Source organism: Arachis ipaensis, chromosome B5 (genome assembly GCF_059453495.1).
Source record: "Arachis ipaensis isolate K30076 ecotype BB chromosome B5, ASM5945349v1, whole genome shotgun sequence".
NCBI lineage: Eukaryota > Viridiplantae > Streptophyta > Magnoliopsida > Fabales > Fabaceae > Arachis > Arachis ipaensis.
Window position 1 is genome coordinate 108803680 of NC_142440.1, and position 6393 is coordinate 108810072.

The 6393-nt window shown below is 41.3% G+C and overlaps 1 non-coding gene across 1 annotated transcript; it reads right to left on the reverse strand.

The window, feature by feature from the left end:
- Positions 1–838: 838 nt before the first annotated feature.
- On the reverse strand, positions 839–946 carry LOC148565321 (small nucleolar RNA R71). The gene has a single exon (XR_015883905.1). It is a non-coding gene; the product is annotated as a small nucleolar RNA R71 (small nucleolar RNA).
- Positions 947–6393: the final 5447 nt, after the last annotated feature.

Below are 6393 nucleotides of genomic sequence, written 5' to 3' on the forward strand. Positions count from 1 at the left end.
TTATTTTTTTTAAATAATTTCGAATTCTAACTCATAATTAAAATAAAAACAAAAATATTTTTCTTTTCTTTTTAATTAAAATTTGAATTTCTTTTCTCTCTCATCTCTTTCTATTTATTTTATTTATTTACTAACACTTCTCTTCTTCTTATAAATCGAACCCGCTCCCTGTCTCTGTGTTTGAATTCTTTTCATTCTATCTCTACCTCATTCTTCTGTTCTTCTACTCACATAAAGGAATCTCTATACTGTGACATAGAGGATTCCTCTTCTTCTCTATTCTCTTTGTTTTCATATGAGCCGGAACAAGGATAAGAACATTCTTGTTGAAGCTGATCTTGAACCTGAAAGGACTCTAAAGAGGAAGCTAAGAGAAGCTAAAGCACAACACTCTGGAGAGAACCTAACAGAAATTTTCGAGAAAGAAGTAGTTATGGCAACCGAAAATAACAACAATGGTGGAGATGTAAAGAAGGTGCTTGGTGACTTTACTGCACCAGCTTCTGACTTCTATGGAAGAAGCATCTCAATTCCTGCAATTGGAGTAAACAACTTTGAGTTTAAGCCTCAATTAGTTTCTCTAATACAGCAGAATTGCAAGTTTCATGGACTTCTATTGGAAGATCCTCATCAGTTCTTAGCTAAATTCTTGCAAATATGTGACAGTGTTAAGACCAATGGGGTTAATCCTGAGGTCTACAGACTTATGCTTTTCCTTTTTGCTGTAAGAGACAGAGCTAGGATATGGTTGGACTCACAACCTAAAGAAAGCCTGAACTCTTGGGAAAAGTTGGTCAATCCTTTCTTGGCCAAATTCTTTCCACCTCAAAAGTTGAGCAAGCTTAGAGTGGAAGTCCAAACCTTCAGACAGAAGGAAGGTGAATCCCTCTATGAAGCATGGGAAAGATACAAGCAATTGATCAGAAGGTGTCCTTCTGACATGCTTTCAGAATGGAGCATCCTATGTATATTCTATGATGGTCTGTCTGAATTGTCCAAGATGTCATTGGATCACTCTGCTGGTGGATCTCTTCATCTGAAGAAGACATCTGCAGAAGCCCAGGAACTCATTGAAATGGCTGCAAATAACCAGTTCATGTACACTTCTAAAAGAGTTCTTGAGATTGATACACTTAATGCCATATTGGCTCAGAATAAAATATTGACTCAGCAAGTCAATATGATTTCTCAGAGTCTGACTAAAATGCAAGCTGCATCAGGCAGTACTAAAAAAGCCTCCCCTAAAGGAGAAGCTTATGATCCTGAGAATCCTAGAATGGAAGAGGTGAATTACATGGGAGATTCCTATGGAAACACCTATAATCCTTCATGGAGGAATCATCCTAATTTCTCATGGAAGGATCAGCAGAAGCCTAATCAAGGCTTCAATAATAATAATGGTGGGAGAAATAGGTTTGGCAATAGCAAGCCTTTTCCATCATCTTCTGAGCAACAGACAGAGAATTCTAAGCAGAGCCTCTCTGACTTAGCAACCATAGTCTTTGATCTATCTAAGACTACTCTCAGTTTCATGACTGAAACAAGGTCCTCCATCAGAAATTTGGAGGCACAAGTAGGTCAACTGAGTAAAAGAGTAACTGCTGAAACTCCTCCTAGTACTCTCCCAAACAATACAGAAGAGAATCTAAAAAGAGAGTGCAAGGCCATCAATATACCCCACACGGCCAAACCTGGAGAGAGTCAAAAGGTAGTGATTTCCAATGAGGAAGACCTCAATGGACGTCCACTGGCCACTAAGGAGTTCCCTAATGAGGAACCAAAGGAATCTGAGGCTCATATAGAGACAATAGAGATTCCACTAAACTTACTGTTGCCATTCATGAGCTCTGATGAGTATTCTTCCTCTGAAGAGGATGAAGATATTATTAAAGAGCAAGTTGCTCAGTATCTAAGAGTAATCATGAAGCTGAATGCCAAGTTATTTGGTAATGAGACTTGGGAGGATGAACCTCCATTGCTCATCAATGAACTGAATGCTTTGGGGCAACTAAAGTTACCTCAGAAGAAATCGGATCCCGGAAAGTTCTTAATACCTTGTACCATAGGCACTATGACCTTTAAGAAGGCTCTGTGTGACCTGGGATCAGGAATAAACCTCATACCACTCTCTGTAGTGGAGAAACTAGGGATCTTTGAGGTACAAGCTGTAAGATTCTCATTAGAATTGGCAGACAAATCAAGAAAACAGGCTTATGGACTTGTAGAGGATGTCTTAGTGAAGGTTGAAGGCTTCTACATCCCTGCTGATTTCATAATCCTAGAAACTGGGAAAGATGAGGATGAATCCATCATCCTTAGAAGACCCTTCTTGGCCACAGCAAGAGATGTGATTGATGTGGATAGAGGAGAGTTAGTCCTTCAATTGAATGAGGACTACCTTGTGTTTAAGGCTCAAGGATCTTCTTCTGTAACAATGGAGAGGAAGCATGAAAAGCTTCTCTTAATACAGAGTCAAACAGAGCCCCCACACTCAACTTCTAAGTTTGGTGTTAGGAGGCCACCATTAAAGCTCTGAGTATCTGTGAAGCTCTCTAAGAGCTCACTATCAAGCTATTGACATTAAAGAAGTGCTTGTTGGGAGGCATCCCAATGTTATTTAATTATATTTATTTATTTTCCATTGTTATTTTATGTTTTCTTTAGGTTGATTATCATGTGAAGTCATAAAAACAACTATAGAATTAAAGCGGAATAAAAAATAGCATAAAAAATAGCATACCCTAGAGGACAGGCTTACTGGCGTTTAAACGCCAGTAAGGATAGCAGAATGGGCGTTTAACGCCCAGCCTGGCAGCATTCTGGGCGTTAAACACCAGAATGGGCAGCATTCTGGGCGTTTAACGCCAGAAAAGGGTGTCTGGCGTCTGGCTGGCGTTAAACGCCATAAATGGCAGACAGACTGGCCTTTAACGCCAAAAAAGGGTGTCTGGCTGGCGTTAAACGCCAGAAAGGGGCAGCAAACTGGCGTTTAATGCCAAGAAACGTAGCAGAGCTAGCGTTAAATACCAGAATTGGAACACAGAGGGCGTTTAAATGCCAGAATGGTGCAGGGTGTAGAATTTCTTGACACCTCAGGATTTGTGGACCCCACAGGATCCCCACCTACCCACCTCTTCTTCTCCCCTCTTAACACCTTTCCATAACACTCTTCCCCAAATACCCTTGATCAATCCCATCAATAACTCTTCCCCAAATACCCTTCGCCTATCAAATCTTACCCTTTTCTCCATAATCTCTTCACCACTCACATCTATCCATCATAAAACTCCACCTACCTCACCATTCAAATTCAAACCATTTCCCTCCCAAACCCACCCCTTCATAATCGAATTCCCTCTCTCCCTTACCCTATAAATACCCCTCCTTACAACCTTCAATTTCACACTTCATACCCACTTAACCCACCTTGGCCGAAACCACTACTCCTCTCCATCTCCTTCATTTCTTCTTCTTCTACTCCTTTCTTTCTTCTTTTGCTCGAGGACGAGCAAACATTTTAAGTTTGGTGTGGAAAATCTTTGCTTTTTATTTTTCCATAACCATTAAGGGCACCTAAGGCCGGAGAAACCTCTAGAAAGAGGAAAGGGAAGGCAATTGCTTCCACCTCCAAGTCATGGGAGATGGAGAGATTCATCTCAAAGGTTCATCAAGACCACTTCTATGAAGTTGTGGCCAAGAAAAAGGTGATCCCCGAGGTCCCCTTCATGCTCAAAAAGAGTGAATATCCGGAGATCCGACATGACATTCAAATAAGAGGTTGGAAAGCTCTCACCAACCCCATTCAACAAGTCAGAATCTTAATGGTTCAAGAGTTCTATGCTAATGCATGGATCACTAAGAACCATGATCAAAGTGTGAACCCGAACCCAAAGAATTGGCTCACAATGGTTCGGGGGGATTACTTGGATTTCAGTCCGGAAAATGTGAGATTGGCATTTAACTTGCCAATGATGTAAGGAGATCCTCACCCTGTCACTAGAAGAGTCAACTTTGATCAAAAGTTGGACCAAGTCCTCATGGACATCGGTGTGGAAGGAGCTTGGTGCACGAAATTGTGATCTCAACTGTGCCAAAACTTGGTACGCACGATCGTAATCTCAACTCTTTTTCACAACTCCGCACAACTAACCAGCAAGTGCACTGGGTCGTCCAAATAATAAACCTTACTTGAGTAAGGGTCGATCCCACGGAGATTGTCGGCTTGAAGCAAGCTATGGTCATCCTTGTAAATCTCAGTCAGGCAGATTCAAATGGTTATGAGGTTTTGATAATTTAAATATAAATAAAATATAAAATAAGATAAAGTTACTTATGTAATTCATATGTAGGAATTTCAGATAAGCGTCTGGAGATGCATTATTGCTTCAGAACCTCTGCTTTCTTATTGCCTCCTTCCAACCATGCGTTACCTCCTTCCATGGCAAGCTGTATGATCCTCTCGGATGAAAACAAATCCATATGCGCTGTCACTGCACGGCTAATCATCTGTCGGTTCCCGCTAGCGTCGGAATAGGACCATTGTCCTTTTGCACATTGTCACTTGTGCCCCACATTCACAGGTTTGAAGCTCGTCACAGTCATCCCTTCCCGGATCCTACTCGGAATACCACAGACAAGGTTTAGACTTTACGGATCCCAGGAATGCTGCTTTTATTCTAGCCTATACCATGAAGACTCTGATATCTTGGAATGGAAGGCTCTGTTGTTAGGAGAGGCAACCATGCGTCGTGGACCAGAAGGCCAAGAGATACACACTCAAGATATTGCAGATAGAACGGAAGTGGTTGTCAGGCACGCGTTCATAAGTGAGAATGATGATGAGTGTCACGGTTCATCACATTCATCAGGTTGAAGTACGAATGAGTATCTTAGATAAGAAGTAGGTGTGAGTTGAATAGAAAAACAATAGTACTTGTATTAATTCATGAAGAACAGCAGAGCTCCACACCTTAATTTATGGGGTGTAGAAACTCCACCGTAGAAAATACATAAGTGAAAGGTCTAGGCATGGTTGACTCTGTTTGACTCTGTATTGAGAGAAGCTTTTCATGCTTCCTCTCCATGGTTACAGAAGAATATCCTTGAGCCTTAAACACAAGGTAGTCCTCATTCAATTGAAGAACTAGCTCTCCTCTATCCACATCAATCACAGCTCTTGCTGTGGCTAGGAAGGGTCTTCCAAGGATGATGGATTCATCTTCATCCTTCCCAGTGTCTAGGATTATAAAGTCAGTAGGGATGTAAAAGCCTTCAACCTTCACCAAGACATCCTCTACAATTCTATAAGCTTGTTTCCTTGAATTGTTTGCCATCTCTACTGAGATTCTAGTAGCTTGTACCTCAAAGATCCCTAGTTTCTCTATTACAGAGAGGGGCATGAGGTTTATCCCTGACCCCAGGTCACACAGAGCCTTCTTAAAGGTCATGGTGCCTATGATGCAAGGTATTAAGAACTTTCCAGGATCCTATTTCTTCTGAGGTAATTTCAGTTGAACCAGATCATTCAGTTCATTGATGAGCAATGGAAGTTCATCCTTCCAAGTCTCATTATCAAATAACTTGGCATTCAGCTTCATGATTGCTCTTAGATATTAAGCAACTTGCTGTTCAATAATATCTTCATCCTCTTCAGAGGAAGAATACTCATCAGAGCTCACGAATGGCAATAGTAAGTTCAGGGAAATCTCTATGGTCTCTATATGAGCCTCAGATTCCTTTGGTTCCTCATTAGGGTACTCCTTGGAGGCTAGTGGAGGTCCATTAAGATCTTCCTCACTGGAAATCACTGCCTTTTCTTCCCCTCTAGGTTCGGCCATGTTGGGCGTGTAGATGGCCTTGCACTCTCTCTTTGGATTCTCTTTTGTATTGCTTGGGAGAGTACTAGGAGGGAGTTCAGTAACTCTTTTACTCAGCTGACCCACTTCTGCCTCCAAATTTCTAATGGAGGACCTTGCTTCAGTCATGAAGTTGAGAGTGGTCTTAGATAGATCAGAGACTACAGTTGCTAAGTCAGAGTGGCTCCGCTTAGAATTCTCTATCTGTTGCTGAGAAGATGATGGAAAAGGTTTGTTATTGCCAAACTGTGCTCTCCCACTATTATTATTATTGAAGCCTTGATTAGGCTTCTGTTGATCCTTCCATGAGAGATTAGGATGATTTTTCCATGAAGGATTGTAAGTGTTTCCATAGGAATCTCCGATGTAATTCACTTCTTCCATTCCAGGGTTCTCAGGGTCATAGGCTTCTTCTTCAGAGGAAGCTTCCTTAGTACTGCCTGATGCAGCTTGCATTCTAGACAGACACTGAGAAATCATATTGACTTGTTGAGTTAATATTTTATTCTGAGCCAATATGGCATTCAGAGTATCAATC